Here is a 24,512-nt window from a genome sequence, read left to right as displayed (position 1 = left end):
GAGGAGAGGCATACTATGAGAGCTGGTCACAGGGATGCGTTCACATTAGTCAGTAATTTGAGGAACTGTCGAAATGGCGAACGCAGATAAAGTTGAGCTCGAAAATCCTCCAGCATCATTGAAGTATCCGGTTTGGGAACATTTTGGTTTCGCAGTTACGTACAAGGATGACGGACAAAAACAGGTGCGACCGAACCAAAGCTGTTTGTCGGCATTGTTCAACTAAAATTGGTTACGCGGCTGGCAATACATCAAACTTACACAGTGCACACTCATTTGAAAAGACATCACCGAACGTGAATATCACCGTTACCAAAAGAAAAAAGACTGAAGTGCAAACCCAACTCCCACTAGCATTTAAGCTTCGACCACTCGCAACAAGTTCAGACCGAGCCAAAGCTATTACAAACGCCAAATATCCTTATGTTGCCATGTTAGCAAAGCGCTACCTGGCTGTATCTGCTACCTCTGTCCCTAGCGAGAGGGTGTTCGCCACAGCAGGAGACATTGTTAGTGCCAGCAGATCTGCCCTTTCGGCAAGCAATGTGGACAAGTTAATTTTTCTTTAAAAAAACATGAAAATACAATGACAAGTGAAAGCAATTCTAGAACCCTGAAGGCAAGAGAGACTGAAAAGAGTCAAGGGAAGCTTATAAAAGTTAACAGCATTTAATTACACAAAATATGCGGTGGTGTACAAAATGAAATGTGCGAGTGGAGGCGCTCTCCACATCCGACCGTTCAGTTCAGGTCAGGGGGTCGAAGAGATCAATTCTTGGCTTGCTCTTCCTGTTGTCATCTGAGGTCTTCTCCTATTGGCCGGCGTTGTCGGGGGGCGGGTCCAATGCAATTCCTGCCTTTTTCTGTAGCTAAATTGCATCATTCTGGCATCTGTGGTTATTTAAACATTCCCTGCTACACATTATTCAGCGTCAATAAATGAGTGCTAATCCCAGTGTGCTCAGTGTACAACATCACATGTCATTTCACCTTGGTTCAAGGTTTGAAATCGTATGATTCCGCCAGATGCTAAATGCTAACCGGAAGTGACGAATTTTCAGTATAAAAGTGTTAAGCTAATAGTGAGAACTTTCGGTTTTTCAGAATAAAACTGATTTAAATCAAATAGTGTATTTAATTCAAATTACGCCATATCAACATTGATTTTAATTTCTAACACAAGCAAGTCATAATGTCAAACTGGCTGCTTAGGTACTAGTACAGTACAGTTCAAATACAGATTATTTCAGTTCATCGAAATGCTGCACCTTAATGTTGATTTTATTATATTTTGTATTTATTTGAGTGAATACATTATTCACAGTTTAATAATAATATAAAAAATATATATATATATTTTATGTTTTGTGATAATTTTTTCTGCTGTACCGAAAACGTACCGAACCGAACCGTGACCTAAAAACCGAGGTACGTACCGAACCAAAATGTTTGTGAACCGTTACACCCCTAGTGTCTGATTCATAGGGTCCAGAGGCCTGTACTACGAAGCTGGTTCAACCTAACCTGGATATGTTTGAGTTAGCCGGTTGCGATAAATAAAGAAAACAAAGAAAACATTTTTAATAATGGTAATGATGGTAACAACAATAATATTAGTATAACTATTTATATAGCACTTACACAATTGCAAAGTGATTCTCACAAAAAAAATAAAGAACAAAACAATATTAACAATAAAAAAAAAAATTATTACAGGAATGTTAAGAGACAAACAAATGTTTTTTCAGTCATTACAATGCACTGTTGGAAATGACCTTCCAAAGGCTAAATTCAAACTCAATACCATAAATAACTGGGTACTAAAGTGCTTTACCTGATAGAACACGTTCCACACGTTGCAGCAACCACCCGGCTGGGCCTTTTGCTGCATATCATCTCCTAACTCTCTCTCTCTCTCTCTGGTGTTAGGTTCCAGTAGATTTCTACTATCCAATAAAACAGAAATTCCCCAAAAAAATCATATTAAAAAAGTTAAAAACAATGACTTGCTGTTGGCATTGAAATGGATTAGAATCTCACCATTTTCCTGGATGTCAGGAAGGCCAGGAAGTTATAGGAGTTCAAATGCAAAGCCTGAACGATGACAAGAGCAAGAGACTTACATTTTACAATTATATTGTTAATTCATACCAGAGCAGTGTGTACATAGGCCCTGTGCGACATGCAGAGAACAGATCAAATCCCCTGACAGACTCATACACTTTGGTGATGTCCTCATCTGATAATGTTTCATTTTTTTTAGCAGTAAACTAACATTACTCAAAGTATATGTCGGACCCAACTCATTTACAGTATGTTTTGCATCTCCTCAATAATGGTCTGTATAGTTGAGTAGAAAAAAACTGTCCCTACAATTTCAGGTAGATTAACACACATTTGTAAGAAAAGTTTACAATGAAGCACAAAACCCCTCTTTGTATTAAGCGAGCTGCCACATAAAGTGCAGCTAAACATGCTAACCTTTGGTGAGCTACAGTCTGTGTTCGAATTACCCATTTGCTTTCGGGGGAGCCCTATTTTTCAGTGCACATCCTGCTACTAAATATATCACACGCACGCTCTGTTGACTGGCGGATTCGATCAATTGCTATAAAATCACTCCGCTACTACTACAGACAGTGTCACTACGCCGGCGGCTGTGGCCATTGTTGAAGCCTCTTCCGGCTCCGCTTCGGCAGGCCTCTCCCTTGGTGTGGAAGTTGAGTAAAGTTAGAACGATATTGGCAGATTCAGATTTCGCGGATCAATAACTCATGAACAAAACGTTATTCAGACACAAATTACGTCTCCTAAGTACCGTGGTAAGGTTGACAACAAACTACAATCACATGTTGATCAAAAAAAGCTGTCCTCCAAACTGGACACATTAAATTGGTCTCTTTCCGCAGCCGGAGAAGAAACGAGTGCTCAGGGACCGTCTGCAAAGTGCAACACCGAAAAAAGGGAATACAATAATATTCAATCACTTCACATTTATACAGTATATTACTACCAAACTCACTATACTCATCAATAGTCTCCTGATGCTCATACTACAGCAGAGAGTTTGGAAGAATGTGCTTTTGAATAATTTTGGGGAATATTTCTAATGTAAAATCTTCAATAAATATGGTATAATCTTCAATAACGTTACTATTATATTTCTACCAAACTCACCACACACATCAATAGTCTCCTGTTGGTCATACTACAGCAGAGAGTTTGGAAGAATATGGTTTGGATTAATTTTGGTGAATATTTATACTGTATAATAGTAACGTTATTGAAGATGATGCCATGTTTATTGAAGATTTTATATTAGAAATATTCACCAAAATTATTCAAAAGCACATTCTTCCAAACTCTCTGCTGTATTATGAGCAACAGGAGACTATTGATGTGTGTAGTGAGTTTGGTAGCACTCCACTGTATAATAGTGAAGATATTGAAGATATTTATTGAAGATTTTACATAATAGATGTTCCACAAAATTATTCAAAAGCACATTCTTCCAAAATCTCTGCTGTAGTATGACTAACAGGAGACTATTGATGTGTGTAGTGAGTTTGGTAGAAATATACTGTATAAATGTGAAGTGATTGAATATTATTGTATTCTCTTTTTTCGGAGTTGCACTTTGCAGACGGTCCCTGAGCACTCGTTTCTTCTCCGACTTTGGATAAAGACCAATAGAGAGCCGCAGTGACGCGTCGTAAAACCCGGTAGTAAGTTAGCATTTTTAGCACTTCCGGTTCCTTCCTCAAAAAGCAATGCATTTTTTCCATAGGGTTTTGGAAAATAGCTCGAAATAAGGTCTGTGGTTGACACAAATTTAAGAGGTAATTGACGTTTTGTTCTACGACATTAAATACATCAGCAGTGACCCCACTGGGGATTTTTGAAGAGTTTACGTGTCTGAAAAACGATGGTTGTTACCGAATGGCTGAATAGGACTACAGAAATTGTCGAGGCCGTTGTACGTCATTACGCCGAACACGTAAACACTCCCACTAAGTTTGTTTTCCCCTGTGTTCTGCTTAAAAGCAAGTACCTGCCTATCTTTAGTATCTGTATATCTATATCTGACCATTAGAATCTGTATTTTTGAAATTGTCGTTTTTAACACCGTAGTTTTACAAATGATAGAATAATTAATTACCAGTGTTTTCCAATTTTACTCGGCAGTGTCAATCACCCCATTCCGATTGACAAGCTAAAAGCAATTGGTTTTGATAAACTATCGGTGAGCTGGATGCAATCCTACCTGGAGGGGAGAGAACAGATGGTGGAGGTAAACGGTACTCTGTCCCCCCCCCTCCCAGTGAGCTGTGGTGTTCCACAAGGAAGCATATTAGGTCCGTTACTGTTCCTAATTTATGCAAATGACATGTCATCAGCATGTGACTGCAACTTGTTCCTGTTCGCGGACGACTCAGCCCTGCTGGTCTCTGACAGGAGCAGATTGCAGGTTGAAAAAACCCTCAGCTCCGAGCTCGGCAGAATCTGCACCTGGCTCGCCGATAATAAATTATCATTACACCTGGGTAAAACAGAGTCCATTCTCAGTGGGTGACATTATTGTCACAAGTAAGAAGGAAATTACATACCTAGGATCTATTCTTGAGGCAAACCTCTCCTGTGACAAAATGGCATCCAATGTAATAAAAAAAGTCAATCAAAGAACTAGATTCCTATACCGGATCTCCTCTCTGGTAAACAAAAACACCCTGAAAACTCTGGCAGGAGCACTCATTCAAGGGTACTATGACTATGCTTGCACGTCATGGTACCATAGCACCTGCAAGGCGCTAAAAATAAAACTTCAAAAATCACAAAATAAACTGGTCGGACGACTGCTTGACCTTTCATCTAGAACCCACCTCACCTCTGCCCACTTTGATAACCTAGGATGGCTTAGAGTAGACGACAGAGTACAGCTACTTGCAATGGGCCTGGTCTACAAGATCCAATACACCTCTATGGTACCCATGTACATGTCAAAATTCTTCCCAAAGGTCAAGGAATATCATGATCATAACACCAGAGGGAGCTCCACAAATCATGTAAAACCCAGATTTGGCACAAAAAAAGGGGAATACACGTTTCGCAATTATGCCACATCAAGGTGGAACGCTCTTCCCACTACTGTAAAGGAAAGTAAAACTATACTTACCTTCAAAACCTCTCTTAAAGAGCACCTTCGGGGGAGAGCATTGCAAAACTGGCTCCGGTAATGGTACAAATCTCAACCTGTCGTACAATGGACAGCTTCCCCCCCCCATCTATGTATATACTCACATTTTAGACTCTGTTACTAACTGTATATCTGTATACTTGGTATGTCTTAAATGTCCGGTTAGGATGTATTAGAACGAAATCTAAAATGAAATTTGTAAGTAAGCCATCTGTATGTAAAAAAACACCTGTATGTAAATTGTAAATAAGCCATCTGTATGTCAAATATGTCTTGTATGTCTTAAATGATATGATGAATTGGAAATGTGGGACCCTGATGTAAACAAGACGAAAGTCTTTCTCTGGTCTGCATCCCCTTAACAATTGTATGTTTTGAGCTGTACTGTACTGTACCCAATATACAAGCTGTTAATAAACTTTTCAATCAATCAATCAATCAGTTCGTTTCATTGGCTAACGTTAGCTAAAGCTAGCGCTACTAGTTAGCTACGCAATGGTTTGTTGCTTTGCTCCGGGTTGCAGCCACAGGTCTTCGCATGAAACGTGCTTGTTCTATCGTTTCCCGGCCAATGTTTTCCAAAGGAGAGTCTGGATTCGTGCCATGAGGTAAGCTGACGTTACATTTTTGTCCATGTCACGGTGAAATGTAAATAATGGGTAGTGATTGTATCGCCGTTATAGAGATGGCGCTGCTGAAAAGACCGCAACACAAGTAAAGATAATGAATACATCCTATTAAAACCTGTGTGGCTTATATGATAAGTCTTATTAGTACAAGCAGCATAACGTTTCACCATGTAACTAAAGATTGTAGTCAGGGAAATCAGTTTGACATATTGAACTAATAACAAATCACCTCTGGCTGGCAGAGAACTCTCTGCTCCATAGCTTCTCACGGTTACCGTCTACACCGGTAACCGTGACACCCCTAGTTCTCTCCTCTATCTACACTCTTCTTGTCATCTTTGTAAAACGATATCAGACTGGTAATTGACACAGCCATGACTTCTAGTTAAATTTAGTGTGGCTAAAATGAAAAGCTTTGTTAAAATATGCAAGCACGCGAAAGTCAAATTCAGCTTTATTGTCAAAAATTCTACATGTTTTATACATCCAGAAATATCGAAATATCGTTTCCCACAGTGCGACATGTATACATTAAACAAAACGGGCCTAGATAACCGGGGTATACAGTTTAAAATGTTAATATATTTAAAGTTTTCAAAGTGCAGTTTCAGTGCAAGTCAGTTGAAACGATCTTAAGTTGGCGTGACGTTGAAGTCGTGCGACCCTGCTACTGTACTGGCTTGTAGTTCGTTTATAGCATAACGTTAGCATTTTGCTTCTGCCGACTAGATTTATTATTCAAAAATTATAAAAGTAGGGTTGACATGTGGATATTATCCGGCTGAACAAAACGAGATCCATCTCTTAAATATGTGTCAACCACAGACCTTATTTCAAGCTATTTTCCAAAATCCTATGGAGAAATTGCATTGCGTTTTAGACGAAGGAACCGGAAGAAGTTTACTTCCGGGTTTAAGGACGCGTCACTGCGGCTCTCTATGTAATGTGTCCAGTTTGGAAGACAGCACGTAGTGGCTTTTTTTTAAATTAAAATGAGATTGTAGTTCATTGTCAACCTTACCACGGTACTTAGGAGACGTACTTTGTGTCTGAACAACCTTTTGTTCATGAGTTATTGATCCGTGAAATCTGAATCTGCAAATATCGTTCCAACTTTACTCAACTTGGTGAGGAGCTGTCAAACTCGACCCTAACGCCGCTTACAGCCGGCCAACCAAAAGTTGTTTTCCGTTCACGTTGTCATTTTTAGACTCCTTTGCTTCTTTGTTTGTGAATCCAAAAGCTGCGAGGCATGGCTGTTTTCGTTTTTGCCATCGCCAAAGCCAGAGTTAAAAAAATATCAATATGAACATTTCAAATACCGCACCGGCATCACCACCGTAACCATAGCAACGTAAGTAGCTTAAAGAATGCAGCGCCGCCACGTACAGATGGCAACACCCAGAAATATTCACAAATATAAAACAAATACTCAGAAACTGTAATGAACAATAACTATTATTTATTTCAAGAACTTTTATTTACAGAAACTCAACATTTCTAATCTGTGTGACACAAATATGCACGATTGTTTTGGGCTCCCCCTATTTATTTACCAAGCTCCCCCTGGCTCCCCCCCATTTCGAACAGTGGCTACAGTAAAGCTAACTTCATGCTCAACACAAAACCTTTAACTTGCATTACATTGAACATTTTAAACACAACTTAACTCTCTCTACTTGTAAGATAACGTATAGTTAACTTACCCTTAAATAACTACATCACGTTTTTCAGTGGAAACACAAACTGCAGAAAACGTTAGCTGCTAACTGTTGTTAGCTAAGACAGCTAGCTCTTAAGGGAAGTAACATAGCCTCATGGCAAACGTAAGGTTAAGTTAACGTAACGTTGTAAGAAAGCAAAACGAACCTTCGAGAAAGCTTTTACTCTCTCTCCTTAGCGGGCATTGTTGATTGTTCGAAATACGATCTCTCGATGTGCTGCCCACACATCGTCGGTTTCATCAACCCCGGGTTACCTGGTCTAGCAAAAGTCCGCCTCATACGACGCACTGGTTTTGTCCATATACGCAACATTTGATCATTTTTTGGCCACAAAAACATCCCATAACCAGATGTTGAGAGGGCCCCACATCCCCATACATCATATCGCTTGCCAATTATTCTTGGCGTCTTATTGCTGTGCATCCTTTGTCATAATATTTGGCCCTTCAATGCATTCAAACGGGACTGAGCTCAGCTGTGTTCTACTCATGACTTCACCGCCGGAAATGGCCGAAGTTGATGTTTCCGGCGCAACGAACGATTGTTACTAACTGACAACTTTTGTATGTTGTTATAATCGTGATTTATTAAAAACAGATCAATAATAAAAAAGTAATATTGCACATTTCACAATACAAATGCAACCTATATCATGTACTAAGCCCACTAACAGGTGCTAAAAGCATTTCGTAATCTCTTTAACTTTTACGAAACGTTTTTTTTCATATGGAATGCAGTTGGAGGTCAACCAACCACAGATTGAGGCAAAGCGGAACAATAGCTGAGGATTCTGGGTAGTGTAGTGTCTTCGGCCATCCTAAACTCTGAACAAATATTTGTTTCTCCGAATCGAAGGGGAAAATTACAAAAGCAGTGTACACAATTTAAACCTATCAATGTTTTGTAATTAACAAGGATAATATGGTGTTTTTGAGTTGATGAGTAGTGCAGATATCATTGTAAAATCAATCGACAGTAAAGAGAATACTTACTTCCGGGTGTAAAATCCTCCGTTATCCAATGGGAATGGACGCTCACATTGCTCTTTGCATCCGTAATACAACAAAGGGGACATGATCAAATAGGAATATAATTAAATAACGTTGACTAAAGGGAACAATCTATTTGACACAGCTGAAGCTCTGACCTTCCTTAAAAACTAACTAATTTAATAAAAATCGCAGTTGTATTACACACAATGCACTGTTTTTTTAGAACGAAAATGTGTAACTCATGCACCATAATACATTCTGACGAAATGTTGTAATTATTATGAATACAAATAAAATAAAAGAAGCCTCCCGTGAGTTACTACAACCTATAAAATAAAAGCTCACTGCTGGACGTTGTAGAAATTCGTGTGTGCACCACGACAAAGCAGCCTCATTCACTTTACATTGGGGTTGTTTGCGAGGTGCAGACACGTAAATGTAGCAGAGTTCGTGACTCCACCACGCACTGCGGTGTTAAGGAGTCGTGGTGGAGTCACGCATTATGATGAGACCAGGTTGTGATCTTAACTGAAACCCTTTTGCATAGCCGTGGGAACATGTTTCAAATGGGGGGTGCTGTGGGGATCACATCCTCGAGGGGGGTCAGGGGGGAAGATTTTTTTTCAACATTATAAAGTAAAATGCTTCAATCTGGTGCACTTTGAGCTGAATTGCCAGAGACTAGATCTAAGGGGTACAACTCTAAACACCCATATCGAAAAGATCGGTTTACATTTTAATAATCAAATAAGTATGTGGACATAACCAATAACCTAACATAGCCAATAACAAGTAAATGTAACTTATTTTATTTTTGTTGTTCATTTATTTCTTATTTTACCTTAACATTTATTTATTTATGCATATTCTTTAATCTCTCCAGATTTAAACAATATTTCTGCTTTACTGTCCTATAGTCTGCACTGGGATGATTTCAAACCTGTTTTTATTTATCCCAATAATTATAAAGGTTGCCTTGGAAATATTTGTTGACATAAATTGTTAACAAACCGTTTGAGACCCTCTGAGATAACTTAGACTAAAGTGAACTATCTAAACACTCAGTCCTTTACCTCACTGAGCCTCTCAGTCTGTCTGGCTATCAGTCCTGTCCAGACAGCTGATATCTGTCCTGTGTGTGAGCTGCGGGCGCCTGATAAGCCAACATCCCCCACTTTCATCGTACAGGGCAAATGGAAACTGTAACCGGGGTGAAAAGGGTGTTATCTTTACTTAATTATGAATGTTGTTACATCAGGGCTGAAAATTCGTTTTTTTGTATTATATTTCCATTGAATCTTGTGGACGTGCAGATTCCCTGTCCTCCATCAGGGGGTGCTGCAGCACCCTCAGCACCCCTACTTCCCACGGCCCTGCCCTTTTGGCTTTATTATTTCATTCCTTTCATTTCCCCCCGAGGTCATCTTATTGGCAGAGACCAACACATGGCCTGTCGCACCCAATCAGTGCGACACAGCAGAAGAAACCCGGAAACAAAAAGTCTCATTCAGTTTGACGAAGACCAGACACCTTTTGGTGTCTGGTACGAACTTGCTCTCAACAACAAGTTTCCCTATCTTATTTCACATCTTGTAGCCAGCACACACACATCCCCTTTTTATGGCCCTTTGTCCCTGTGTCCATCTTCCCGCCTCCTGACTGCCACACACAAGTTAAAAGTATGTTTTAAGATATAGTTGTTATAGTTGGCTAAATATACGTAATACATGTTAATTACTTTCATATCAATAACAACGAGGAACACATTACCTATGCTCTTAAGCAGTATTAGAGATGCTTTTCAAATAGTCAAACTTCACACAGGCTTACCTATGGCCCTTCCATTTGTTTGAGCTATTGTTCACATCTTTACTTCAAATAAAAGGTTTCACATTGTATATTTCCAGCTTCCTTTACACATACTGCTATTATTAACACAAAGTAACCAACCACACACCTCTATTGAAAACAAGTCGATTCCCCTGACAATTGACATGCTGAAACTCCTCGGAATGCGCTCCCTCCCCCAACTCTCTCGTCCCTGTCATAAAAAACTGCTTCCATTTCATATAGAGTAATGAAAGATGTTTAAGCTAATTTCTCCACAATGTTTGTAGCCATTTAGTACCCACACATGAAAGAACAAGAACAGAGGTATAGTTGACCAGTAATCCTGTAGCACATATATTTTACTGCAATGAAAACACACACACATCTGCTACAAGATTGTGTAGCGCACACCCTTCTTTTACGAGGGAAACATTCCAGAGTTTCGGCCCTATCTCCAAATAAGGGTGTCCCATGCTCCCATCTCTTCTCAAAACACCAGGACTTCACCTCAATATATTGGGGGAGGGAAAAGATACTTTGTCCCTTCAAATTTAACACACATGAACATATATAAGGTGACACCAAAATGAATATACCAGATTTAACTTTCCTGCCATACCCCGTTACTTTAATACTTCAAATAATTCAAATAATCCTTCAGATCCTCACCCATAAATGGCAGCATCGGTTTATCAGTCTGGTAGAACTTCAAAAAAGGTGTGTCTTCCCTTGCCACCATTAAAAAGAAGTTGAGCTTTGCTTCGAAGAGGTCATCTTGAACTATCATCTGAGCCGTCTTAAAAGACTTAGTAGATGGTTCTGTTACAGTTTTCATTTTGGCAGCATCGATGTATATTTTTAGAGAAGGCAAAATCTGTAAGGCACGCTCAGCTACCTCCACATTTTCAAGCCATCGATGATGACAGAAGTCAAGAGGGAAGGATGAGGTACCAGTGACTTCTGTATAGTCCTCCCTACGAGCTGGAACATCCTTGAAAAGCCATTTAAGGGCTGACAGAGCATTTCCCAGCTCCCAGTTTGTGGCTGCACACCCTGCTCTAAAGGAGTTGTGTAGTATATGCAAACCACAGCTTCCTACATTTATTAATTTCTTGCCAGTTTGTCCTTCAATGTTTTGCTGGGCTATGGAGAAGAGTTTCCAGTTCACATTTGGACCGTCCATTGACAGCTGAATCAGGTTTTGGAAGCCTATATCCAAACACACTGTCTCAACCTTCTCATAGATTTGTGCTGCAGTGTGATGACCCATGAAAAACGATGTCAGATACCTTGAGTTTACTTGGTTATCATTCCAGAATCGAATGTGGATGTCAAGCTGGCTTTTCTTCATTTCCCGATTCAGACTTTCATCGAACAGAAGAACATATCCAGACTCTTTCTTGGCTTTGGCCTTCATTATGGAAGAGAAATGAGGACCAATCCCAAATGTAGTGAGATATGCCACTTTATTCTCCCACAACTGAACTGCTTCGCTACATCACTGTCAGGAAACATTGTCTGGAAAATGGCCCCTGCGTTCTCACATGATTTGTACGAATAGTGGCTGGTTACAACTTTTGTTGCCCAACATATTTCTGCTTTGAGTGTTGGATTAGAGCTAACAAATGATGTTAAAGTGCCTGTGGTCTTGCTGGATGACTTGGGTGGATTTGATGAACCTGCTGATATTAGAGGGGCAACTCCTGTCGCTACTCCACTGGTGGCTTCCACTGTATTGGCTCTCTCTACACTGCTGGTTGCTGATGTGGATGTAATTGTGCTGCTTGATGCATCCCTCGTCTGTTGGAAAAAATCTCCCAATGTAGGACCTGGAGTTTGAAGTCTTCTCATCCAATCTTGATGCTTCTTTCCTAAATAACATATCATAAACACAAATTGTTTATTCATAAAACAGTTATCAGTAAGATGCTGAAAATGATAGTTCTCATTCAGTTATGTCGCTGTATGTGTTATTTTATTAAGTTATCTACTTGTTTAAAAAAAAAAAGTTGTTCAGGGCTCGGGTGTTTTGTTTGATTTTAAATAAACAAAGTCTTGGCTTTCAGAATATGAAACTTTTATTGCCAAAATCTCCCGATAAATACATGTTTGAAGCTTGTAAAGGGAAGATGACAGCTCTCCCTCGCACTAATGCTTTTACGTAGCGATGCTCCCCCCTTCCTCCCGCTGACATTATGAATGTATGGCGTATAGTAATCATAGATAACACGGCAGGGTCCGTTACAGTTTGTTTTCATCTGATTTCAAATAAACAAAGTCTTGGCTTTCAGAATATTAAACTTGTTTCGGCAAATTCAGATGATAAATACAACTTTGAATCTTGTAACGGCATAATTACAAGCGGAGAACGGAGTAACTTTACGTCAAAGCAGGCATAACAACAGTCGGTGTTTCTCGTGAGTGTTTTCCCCGGGAAACTAACACAATACACACAAATGCAAAAATACACAAACACACACACACACTCGCGAGCTTCCCCCAGACCAGTAATACAAACGAAAATATGTTTCCTCCGTTAGAAAGCTAGGAATATCCTCTTTCCAACAGTGTATAACTCAAAATGTGTCTTCGGGTCAATGTGACTGATTTCGATGGGGCAAGTTTAGGCACGAAAAATACTACCAGTAGAAATACATTGCTTATATGTGCTTCATCCTCTGAAAACCACAGGATGGCGACTGTCGCACATACTGACATAGGTACGCTCCTTTTTATTATTGTCACCTGCATAAGCAATTATCCCACATCGAGTTCGCTAACGTTACTAGCTTAAACAAACGTAACATGCAACGTTAGCCTAATCCAAAATGCTCTACTACGGCTTACCTTTCATATGGCTCTTCAGCGCAGACTCTCCCATCGCGAATAATTGAAATTCATTGTGGCAAACTGTGCAGAAGGCGAATCGTTGGGTTGATCCTCGCTTCAGCCACAGCTTGTATTTCTTTTCGGATAGCCAACGCTCGTTAAAACATCAACCTCCTGGCATACTGTCATTCTCTCATTAGAATGCCCAGGTCACACAAAATAAAACACTTGCAGGTCGCGCGCATTTCGCGGGAAGGCCGGAGCGGAGCTGTTTTATGTAGAAGCGAAGCAACTAAGCTCGCTCCGACTTCTTTATTTTCTTTTAATCTAAAAAGCAAACTATTCAGTCGGACAGCAATTTATTGTAAAAATACAGTAAAGCATTTACAATTTCAAGCACTTTATCTCAAATCCAAGCACCATTCCCAAAATTCAAGCACTTTTCAAGTCATGAAAACACCTCGTAAAAATTCAAGCATTTTCAAGGATTTCAAGCACCCGTACGAACCGGTTGGTATGGGGAGAGAGAAAAAATCTGGGTAAGATGTGACGAAGGATATGAACACAAAGGCCGTGACGCCACAGTGCAGTGTATAATCGGAGCATGGTCCTCTGTGCCAATCTGTGAAAGTAAATCAATCAAATAAAAAAATAAACAACAGTTGTCAGAATCAAATCCGTGTCTAAATCTTGAAATCAATGTCACCAACTCAAATAATCATAGAACTATACATCGAGACACTTTTTCCTTTCTATCCCTGATTTATTTTCTCAATTTTTTAGAGAGTACCGAATCATCTGGTGATCCCCCTAAAATCCCCCATGCAGTCATCATTGGTAAGGGATACCAGGAGGTGTTTGCTGTAAACTCACAACTGCAGTGCAAGTGTGAATATGGATACTAGCGGGAGCAGACACCAAAACAATCATTTGCATCTCAGGAAACTGGACTGATTGCCCAACGTGCAGTAAGTGAAAACAGTGCAACATGCTTTCATTAAAGGAGACATGGTGGAGTACTGATACATTCACTTTTTGCTTTAAATTGACATTGCATCAATTGTGAGTTGTGCAGTTATGACGTATTGTTGTAAGCATGACAACATTTCGCGTAGAGTCCCAATTTGGTCAGGGGCAACACTGATAAACATTCATATTGAAAGTATTTGCTTATAAATATAAATATAAGAAATTACAATTATTTGTTTTAAATTGAATTTCTGACAACAAACTGTCATCCGTAAATATTCCCGTATTCTTTTGCGATCTATGAGTCTGGAGAAATGAGCGGAGCTAGTTTACCGAAAGTTTTCTAAACACTTTTGGATAAATAACAGTTTTTGGATGACTGTCAATCAAATGTGGGACAGCGACTAAATGTGTCGGACAAATTATAAAAGAAATGTAACGCAAGGGCTCCCTCGACAAAAAGCAATAGGATTTTTCCATTTGTTTTAGGAATTTTGCAGAAATAAAGATAATACTTCACATGTTTTGTTCAGCAGGATCATCTCCACATATTAACACCACTTAAACCGCCTAAATGCAATCACCAGAAGTAAAAAGCTAACGCTAGGTGAAAAACAAACTACATCTAGAACTACAAGCTACATCACAGTTGCCTAGCTGCGTGTCACCACTGCTAAGCTAAAGGCGGCTAATGTTCGGCGCTATGACGTTTCAGTAGTCTCATTTAGACACTTGTTAGCAATCGCCGTTATACGACACATAGAAGCTTCTGATAATCACCAGTGGGTATTTACTGACCACAGTAATCTCCTAACGTTGTGCTAACCATCTCAAAAACATGTTCAAAAGACCGTTGACTTTAAGACCAGTGAAGTGGTAAAATGCTAGCTCATTTCCATGTTTTCGGACTCATTCCCCCAATACTATAGGTATGAGAATCTGTGAACGTGCGTAGTGAAAAGTTTAAAACAGCATTGTTATCATTTTTAGAAGAAGAGAAGTTTAATAGGACTGTTATATCTTTACATTTCAAACAGAGTTATATATCTGCTTGTGAAGACAACAAATGACCTTACATTTGAGAAAACCAAAATGTTTAGAATTTCTAAAAGAGGGAGCTAAAACAAACATCTCTACAAACTGGACTGAAGGCCCAACGTGCAGTAAGTTGGCCATTTACTGAGAAATGCGCCAATAAGAATACTTTTTATTAGTTCTGTGTCATTATGGATTGGTGAATTATAAGATGTTACAAATGACCCTTGTCCAACATTAAATGGCTCCCATGGTCTAAATTAAGCAAATATGACAGAATTTAAGATGAAGTCAACTACTGATTCAACAATAATTAGAAATAGTAATAAAATAAACTTGATGGCCATTTCAAATAGTGAAAAGCATTAGAAAATGGCTCTATTAGACTATGAAACTACTATATAAATAGAAAAAAATACACTTTATGTAGGAATGTTATTCAACACAAAACACTTAAATTGTTAGAAGAAAAAGAAAATCGTATTAAGCAAGTCAGGGTCCGTGTAACACAGCATTACAATTGCCCTCAAATGTACCATATATGACAAAAGCTACCCTGCAACTAAGCTAACATTTGACATAGATATTAATGTAAGACAACAGAATAGTTATTAAAACCAGACAGATTAAAATAAAAAATGCATAAAAGGACGAGACTAATACTGAAGATAAAATATAATACTTTTAGGCCCATACTATGTTACATACATACATCCCAAGTTGAATACGTAAAGGAAGGAGTGGATACGTATATTCCATGTACTTGGCATGATTGGACCCGCAGTGTTCAATGCATTAATGGATGAATTGTCTATACCAACTGTAAGTATATGGAGTCATTTTCACACAGAACAAGAATTCAAACTTAAGAATATGTATTGTAATGTCAATAGTGTTACACTTCACTTATTTTTGATATTTGTGTTAAATGAAATTCACCAGAAAGCAGGAAACAGAGTTGGTAAAAACATTTTTTTAAACGATCTCAATTTGTTGGGTCTTAAGGTTGGCAAATAATGTGTATGTAGCCCGACCTTAATAACTAGTAAAAATACAGATTTTTACACATTTTCTTGGAGTTTTTTAACACTAGGGTTGACATGCAAACTTCAGTGAATGAAAATTCAATTAGAGCAGTTTGAGTGAAATAAATGACGTTCTGAAATATTCACTGCTGTTCTGTTGTTATTGGATTATTTCTAGGTTGTTCGAGAAATGATCATTATTATGTAAGTGCTATTCTCTACATCTACACTACTTTTGATCGGTTTTACATCATTGAATTAATACCTTTTGTCTGTGCTTTTCCAGCAAAGATGCCCAGTGGAAGGCAGGACTGAAAACAGAAGCAAAGTTGGAGGCATTTGAAATATCTCCACCAGAGAAGATAAACACCCAAAAAAACTTCATATTTGTAAATTATTTTTCTTTTAAATCAGCTGATTTTGTTTTTGTTCTTTCATTTTGATAGAACATATTTACACAATGTTGAAGCAAATTGTTCTTTAAGACTCTTTTTATGCTTGGAACTCTTGATGCACTAATGTCTATCAACACTTTGATTAAAAATAAAAGTGAAATGGTGTACAGTAGACTGAAGACTGGTAATTGTTCTTAAACAATCAACATAGATATTAGTTGTATATCTTCTGCAAATTACGTACAGTCTTTCCACTACAAATTGATTTCTATATCAGTAAGTATAAACTTTTATTAACACACAGCTTAGTTGAATTCTCAATTTTCATTGGTCAACCAGAGGTTGTTAATGTTTAGCTAAGAGACCGCTGCTAATGAGAATAGACCGTAGCTACAAGATGTCATGTCCAAGAAACTTATTGTGAAAGTTTATTCTTTATGTTAGAGTTGTCATGTCCCTTTGTCTTGTGCTTTATGTCTATACCCTTAATTATTTCTTCCTCTCATTTCAGGCCTCCACGCTCCCCGCCCCTTTTCTGTCTCCTGCGTCCTTGATTATTTTCCCCGCCCTGATTGTTTCCAACTGTGTCCCCTTTACCTGTGTATATATTGTGTTAGCTCCCTCCTGTTAATTGTCAGTTCGTTGTCTCTCGAAGACCACGTATCGGCTTACCTCACGGACCTTTTCACGGACCTTTCACGGACCTATGCTATAGATCGCATTATAGTTTTCCTCGAAAGAGTGGTTTTGTTTTCCTTGTTTTAGTACTGTGCAAATTCCAGTAAAGTCTTTATTTTGAAACGCTATCTGAGTCTGAGTTTTGAGTCGTGCAATTGAGTTCATGCCTCAGTGTTCTCCCCTTGACAGTACGAACTGACCATCAAAATGAACTCAGCCGACTCAGATCAGATTAAGAACGCTATCCGTTCTCAGGGCCAACGTCTTGGGCAACAAGAGGAGCGTATGGCCACCATGCAGCAGGGAGTGCAGGATCTAACCAGCAGCCAGGGGGAACTACAAACATCGTTGACGACCCAAGTTAATCTACTGGCAGCAGAGGTTCAGCGTGTGCTCACTCACCTGCAGGCTGTTTCTCCTCCTACGACTCCTCCGGTTCCAGCGGTGACCGGATTCGATCCCAACCGGGTTACTGAGCCGCACAGTGCTTCCATGCGTCTGGCTCCACCCGAAAGGTACTCCGGGGACTCAGAAGGCTGCCGGCCTTTCATCGTGCAGTGTGAGTTACACTATCACCACCAACCGGCTGCTTTTCCCACGGACATTTCCAAAGTGGCTTTTATGATCTCTCATCTCTCCGGCCGAGCAGCAGCGTGGGCCACGGCAGAATGGTCCCGAGGCTCGCCTATCTGCGGGTCTCTGGAGAACTTCATAGACACTATGAGGAAGACCTTCGATCAAACCACGCCGGGCAGGGAAGCAGCTCGGGCTCTGATCAAGCTGCGTCAACATCAGCGGAGTGTGGCTGACTACGCCATCGAGTTCCGGACTAAGGCAGCCGACAGCGGCTGGAACTCCGCTGCATTGTTTGACGCTTTCGTCAGCGGTCTCTCGGATTCTTTACAAGACCAGCTGGCGCCTCTCGATCTGCCCGCTGATTTGGACTCTGTCATATCCATGGCTTTACGAATAGACAATCGTTTGACGGAGAGGAGAAGGAATAAATCCAAGGATGCGGTTGATCCACCTCTCCAGAGGAGACGCTCGCCGCTGGATATTACTTCTTCTTGGAGGTCCCGTCACCCCTCACCACCTGCGTTCCGGACAACAGCGCCCCCTGGCTCCGTGGAGGAGCCAATGCAGTTGGGCCGCGCCAAGCTGTCGCTGGCAGAACGTCAGCGTCGATTCAAGGAAGGCCTGTGTTTCTACTGCGGGCAGCGCGGACACCCACAAGCGGCTTGTCCGGTAAAAGAGGAGGCTCACCAATGAAGAGGAGTACGTTGGTGAGCCGGATCTCTTCCTCTGACTTTCCTCCTCGCACCCTGACCCGGATCCAGGTAAAAATCAGAGACAATGTAGTTACTCATGGTGTTCTCATTGACTCAGGGGCGGACGAAAGTCTTATGGATTGGGGTTTAGTTAAAAAATGGGACATAAAAACTAAACCTCTACCCCAGCCTCTTGAAGCGAGTGCTCTCGATGGGCGGCTGTTGTTTAAAGTGACTCACCAAACGGAGCCTTTAGAAGTAAGATGTAATGATAACCACCATGAGACAATGTCTTTTCACTTATTTAACTCAGCCCAACATCCACTCATTTTGGGTTTTCCCTGGTTGAAACTTCATAACCCTCACATAGATTGGCAATCTGGGAGGGTGGAGGGGTGGGGAAAGAATTGCATTGATCTCTGTTTTAAGCAGGTAGCAGAGATTGACAGGGGATGTAACACTGGGAGTGTTAGGCAGGATACAGTCCCAAAAATATATCTTCCGGATGTACTTTCAGTTCCTTCCTGCTACCACGACCTTAGTGAAGTTTTTAGTAAGTCCAAAGCTCTGGCTCTTCCTCCTCACCGCTCCTATGACTGTGCGATTGACTTAATTGCCGGGTCTCCCATTCCTAAGGGTCGACTTTATGCAATTTCAGGACCTGAGAAAGAGGCCATGAAGGACTATATTGATGCCTCCAACAAGACAGGGCTTATTCGTCATTCCTCATCCCCAGCAGGGGCAGGTTTTTTTTTCGTGGGCAAAAAGGATGGGTCTCTTAGGCCCTGTATCGACTACTCACCTCTCAATGACATTACGGTTAAAAACCGGTACCCCCTCCCTCTCATCTCGTCCGCTTTCGAGCAGCTTCAGGAAGCCAAGGTTTTCACCAAATTAGACCTGCGGAACGCCTATCATTTGGTCAGGATCAGGGAGGGCGATGAATGGAAGACGGGTTTTAACACCCCTTCAGGACATTATGAATACCTGGTCATGCCGTTTGGATTGTCAAACGCTCCTGCAGTCTTCCAGGCTATGATCAACGACGTGTTGAGGGAGTTTCTGAACCGTTTCGTTTTTGTTTATCTGGACGACATTCTGATCTACTCCCCTGACCTTCACACCCACAAACAACATGTCCGCCTGGTTCTACAGAAACTGCTCCAAAATAAGTTGTTTGTCAAAGCTGAAAAGTGTGAATTTCATGTGGAAACAGTCACTTTTTTGGGCTTCATCATTTCCCCAGGTCAGGTTATGATGGACCCAGAGAAGGTTAGCGCAGTAGCCTGTTGGCCTACCCCTGACTCTCGCAAAAAAGTGCAGCAGTTTTTAGGCTTTGCTAATTTTTACAGACGTTTTGTGCGGAGCTTCAGCGCTATTGCAGCCCCTCTTCATGTCCTCACGTCCCCTCAGGTGCCTTTTGTGTGGTCTCCTCAGGCTGAGGAGGCTTTTTCTCGGCTGAAAAAGATGTTCACCACTGCCCCCATACTTACCATGCCGGATCCCACTCGCCAGTTCGTGGTGGAAGTGGATGCCTCCAACGAGGGGGTGGGAGCGGTCCTCTCCCAGCAACAACAGAAGGACAACAAACTTCACCCCTGCGCCTTCCTGTCCAGGAAGCTCTCCCCGGCAGAGAGAAATTATGACGTGGGAAACCGTGAGTTGCTGGCCGTGAAGTTAGCGTTGGAAGAGTGGAGGCATTGGTTGGAGGGAGCCGAGCATCCTTTTGTGGTCTGGACCGATCACAAGAACCTGGAGTACATCAGAAAGGCCAAAAGACTGAACTCCCGCCAGGCTAGGTGGACCTTGTTTTTCAACCGTTTTGACTTTGTTCTTTCCTACAGGCCGGGGTCTCAGAATGTCAAGCCTGACGCTCTGTCCCGTCTGTTTGACCCTGTGCCTGCAGCCAAGGAGCCGGAACCCATCATCCCATTGAACCGGGTGGTAGGAGCGCTGACTTGGCCAGTAGAGAAGGAGGTAATACGTGCCAATGCTGGAGCTCCTGCACCAAGGGGTTGCCCGCCTAACCGGATTTTTGTTCAGGAGGCCGAGCGACCACAGGTGATCCACTGGGCTCACACTTCGCTGCTCACCTGTCACCCCGGAGTCAAGAGAACTATGTTCATCGTTAAACAACGTTTCTGGTGGACATCCATGGAGAAGGAGGTGAAGGAGTATGTGGAGGCGTGCCCTATCTGCGCTCGAAACAAGACCTCTTCCAGGTCGCGAATAGGGTTATTACAACCACTCCCTATTCCCAACAGGCCCTGGTCAGAGATCTCCATGGACTTCGTCACTGGCCTGCCCCTCTCTAGAGGTAAAACCACAGTTCTCACGGTAGTGGACAGATTTTCCAAAATGACACATTTCATTGCTCTGCCAAAGATGCCCTCAGCTAAGGAAACGGCGGAGGTCATGATGCAGAATGTGTTTCGGCTTCATGGTTTTCCTAAGGATATTGTCTCCGACCGGGGCCCCCAGTTTGTGTCACGCTTCTGGAAGGAGTTCTGCAGCCTCATCGGTGCCACGGTCAGTCTCTCGTCTGGATATCATCCGGAGTCTAACGGCCAGACAGAGCGCCTAAATCAAGAACTGGAGACCTGCCTGCGCTGCCTGGTGTCCCAGAATCCATCCTCCTGGAGCGAGCACCTCACCTGGGTTGAGTATGCACACAACATCCTCCCTACTTCTGCCACGGGCCTGTCCCCGTTTCACTGTGTTTATGGCTACCAACCGCCACTGTTCCCAGCCACGGAGAGGGAGGTCACGGTCCCGTCTGCCCACGCTCTGGTCAGGCGTTGTCGGCGCGTGTGGGCTGCGGCTAGGAAGATACTCTGCAGAAATTCACAACTGGTTAAAAGAGCAGCAGACCGAAAACGCCGACCAGCCCCTGTATACCAGCCAGGCCAAAAAGTCTGGCTCTCTACACGAGACCTTCCCCTCCACGTACTCTCCCGAAAACTGGCTCCCCGGTTTGTGGGTCCTTTTCCCATCACCAAGGTCATAAACCCAGTCTCAGTGAGACTACGGCTTCCCAGGGCCATGAAGGTACATCCCACCTTCCATGTAGGGAAATTAAAACCATTGAAGGAGAGCGCTATGGTTCCCACCGTCAAACCCCCCCCGCCCCCCCGGATGATCGATGGAGGTCCGGTTTACACGGTCAAGTCACTATTGGCTAGTCGGAAAAGGGGTAGAGGGCGACAGTTACTGGTTGACTGGAAGGGTTATGGTCCTGAGGAGCGGCAATGGATTCCTTCCCGCTTCATCGTGGACAAAAGCCTCATTGAGGATTTTGACCGCCTCAACTCAGAGGAGCCTGGGCCGTCAGGAGCCGTCCCTAGAAGGGGGGGTACTGTCATGTCCAAGAAACTTATTGTGAAAGTTTATTCTTTATGTTAGAGTTGTCATGTCCCTTTGTCTTGTGCTTTATGTCTATACCCTTAATTATTTCTTCCTCTCATTTCAGGCCTCCACGCTCCCCGCCCCTTTTCTGTCTCCTGCGTCCTTGATTATTTTCCCCGCCCTGATTGTTTCCAACTGTGTCCCCTTTACCTGTGTATATATTGTGTTAGCTCCCTCCTGTTAATTGTCAGTTCGTTGTCTCTCGAAGACCACGTATCGGCTTACCTCACGGACCTTTTCACGGACCTTTCACGGACCTATGCTATAGATCGCATTATAGTTTTCCTCGAAAGAGTGGTTTTGTTTTCCTTGTTTTAGTACTGTGCAAATTCCAGTAAAGTCTTTATTTTGAAACGCTATCTGAGTCTGAGTTTTGAGTCGTGCAATTGAGTTCATGCCTCAGTGTTCTCCCCTTGACACAAGAGGATCAGGGGACTATGTGCATACATGTCAATCCACAGAAATAAGTCCGGTCAATTTAACGCCAGATGTGCACAACAATCTTTTTTCTCCACCAGATACACCATGCATCATTTTTATATTTGTGTACAGCACAAAACTTTGGATTCATGATGGCTGAACTGCCTCTAGTAAAGAAAAGAAAAAGAGTGCATGAGAAGGAAATATTTTAAAAGACATCAGAGAAATCAACAGAACAAGATAGACAGGAAGTAAACACTAAAGAGAACAGATGAAGAAGACGGACAGGAAGTAAACACTGAAGGGAACACAGTATGGGCTCTAGTAGTGTTTTTTTATAATATATAGAGATTTTTTTTATTGAATATATGTTTTATCATACAAAAGCTCGGTGAGGATATCATCAACTCATCAATATAAGTGCAAGACATTAGGCACTTTCACTCCAAGTACTTTTCCCAGTAATAGTTCCCGGAACTTTTCCCAGGAATAGTTCCTGTTTTTTTTAGTTCCGGAACTATCTAGTAAATCGCGTTCACAACGGATTAAGTCCCTGAGGGAGGATTACGCAAATGAAGCCGCTGACGTCACTTCTTCTACTTCTGCTTTGGGTTTACTGGCAGGCCGCAAACAACTTCACTGCGTACACTGCCGCCTGAAGTCCCCGGCCGGAAGTCTCCGGAGTCCCAGCTTCTACTGAAGCCTTCCGAGTAAATCGCCAGAACGCCGAACCCTCCTCATCACTCCACCGCTCCCATGTTTTTTTTTGTGTTGCAATAAGTTTGTCTCTCTCCGTCGGTGCGCAGGGCTAATGCTAATAATGCTAATGCCCTCAAATACAATGGTGGCTTCACAACATTTGTCCCAGTTTTACGGGGCGTGGTTTGCAATTCGCCCAGCAAATCAGAAATGGGAACCTTTTTCTCTCAAGGAAAGTACCACCTCTCTAGCAGGGACTGAAAAGGGGAGAAAAGGTTCCCGAAAAAAAAGATATTTTTGGTGTGAACGCAACATCCCAGGAACTATCGGAACTATTTCTGGGAAAAGTACGGGAAAAGTACTCCGGTGTGAAAGCGCCTATTAATTCACAATAAGACGAAAAACATAAATAAGAGCAAGGGGGAAAGAAAAAGCATAAAGTTACGAAAACATTTAAGAGACATTAAGCTTACTTAATAACCATTTGGAAATGTCATTGTAAATCTTTATAGACAGGTTACATCATTGTATTTTTCGAAGGGAAAGAGAAAAAAACGAACTCATTTATGAAACAGGGAAAGGAGGGCTTGCCTCCTCTCCATGTACTACAATGTAAATGGTATTTACCCAAAATAATAATTATATTTACCAAGAAATTGAAGAGTCCAAATTAATATAAAATGTGATATACTCTAGCAGTGTTTAAGACTGGTTAATGGGAAAGAAGATGTAAACAGACTTGCTGTCGCCACAGTTCCTGCCTTTGGTACGCAGTGGAATGGAATATATATATTTTTTAGCAGTAGCAATACGGTCATTTTTAATCAACATTGTGAGTCAAGCCCTTTGTATAGTTAGTATGTTGCAATGTAATACGTGGGATAATGTGATAGGGATCTTGATCACCCTGTCTGTGTTCTTTTATCATTAATGACCACCTCACTGCACATTATGCCTTACTTAATATACTTTAGCAACACTGCAAAGTATGCTGATACTTGGACAATAATACTCACTTACAGTATGGTGGTGTCACAACAAAACACATCTTCAAAACAGAAAACACAACTTTCAGATAAATATTTACAGTGTTTCTGGCAAATTAGCACCTGAACCATGTGTTCTTCTGTTGATGGGCCTTCAGCTGCCTAACCAATACTTAAATAAAAGTACACATCTTGAAGGTTTATTGACAGAATCATAACTTTACTTATTATTTAATCATAACCAGTCACATCAGGAGCAGATGGAGGTAATTTAGTCATGTACATTAGATGATACAATGTTCAGCTTTTGTCACAAGTTAGACACATCTATTGTTGTTTGTTTGGTTTGGCTCATCTTAACTCTCCTGCCATTTCAGATCCCGCCTTCCTCCAGGCCCTTGTAATCAGCTCACTTCCCTCACCTGGTCTTCCCA

General features: G+C 41.5%; 1 protein-coding gene and 2 long non-coding RNA genes across 10 annotated transcripts in view; 2 read left to right on the top strand and 1 right to left on the bottom strand.

The window, feature by feature from the left end:
- Positions 1-24,512, top strand: part of LOC307017844 (uncharacterized protein) — a 162,155-nt gene that overhangs the window by 40,088 nt on the left and 97,555 nt on the right. The window lies entirely within an intron of this gene.
- LOC307020924 lies at positions 1,772-7,933 on the bottom strand. The gene is made up of 3 exons (XR_013803014.1): positions 7,693-7,933; positions 2,041-2,094; positions 1,772-1,946 (listed from the first exon to the last, which is right to left on the bottom strand). It is a non-coding gene; the product is annotated as an uncharacterized lncRNA (long non-coding RNA).
- Positions 12,466-16,795, top strand: LOC307019815. The gene is made up of 4 exons (XR_013802755.1): positions 12,466-13,828; positions 13,982-14,166; positions 16,406-16,431; positions 16,514-16,795. It is a non-coding gene; the product is annotated as an uncharacterized lncRNA (long non-coding RNA).

Source organism: Notothenia rossii (assembly GCF_949606895.1).
Source record: "Notothenia rossii genome assembly, chromosome: 9".
In the NCBI taxonomy this organism is placed as follows: domain Eukaryota; kingdom Metazoa; phylum Chordata; class Actinopteri; order Perciformes; family Nototheniidae; genus Notothenia; species Notothenia rossii.
The sequence above is the reverse complement of the archived record's forward strand: the minus strand, read 5'-3'. Positions and strand labels throughout refer to the sequence as shown.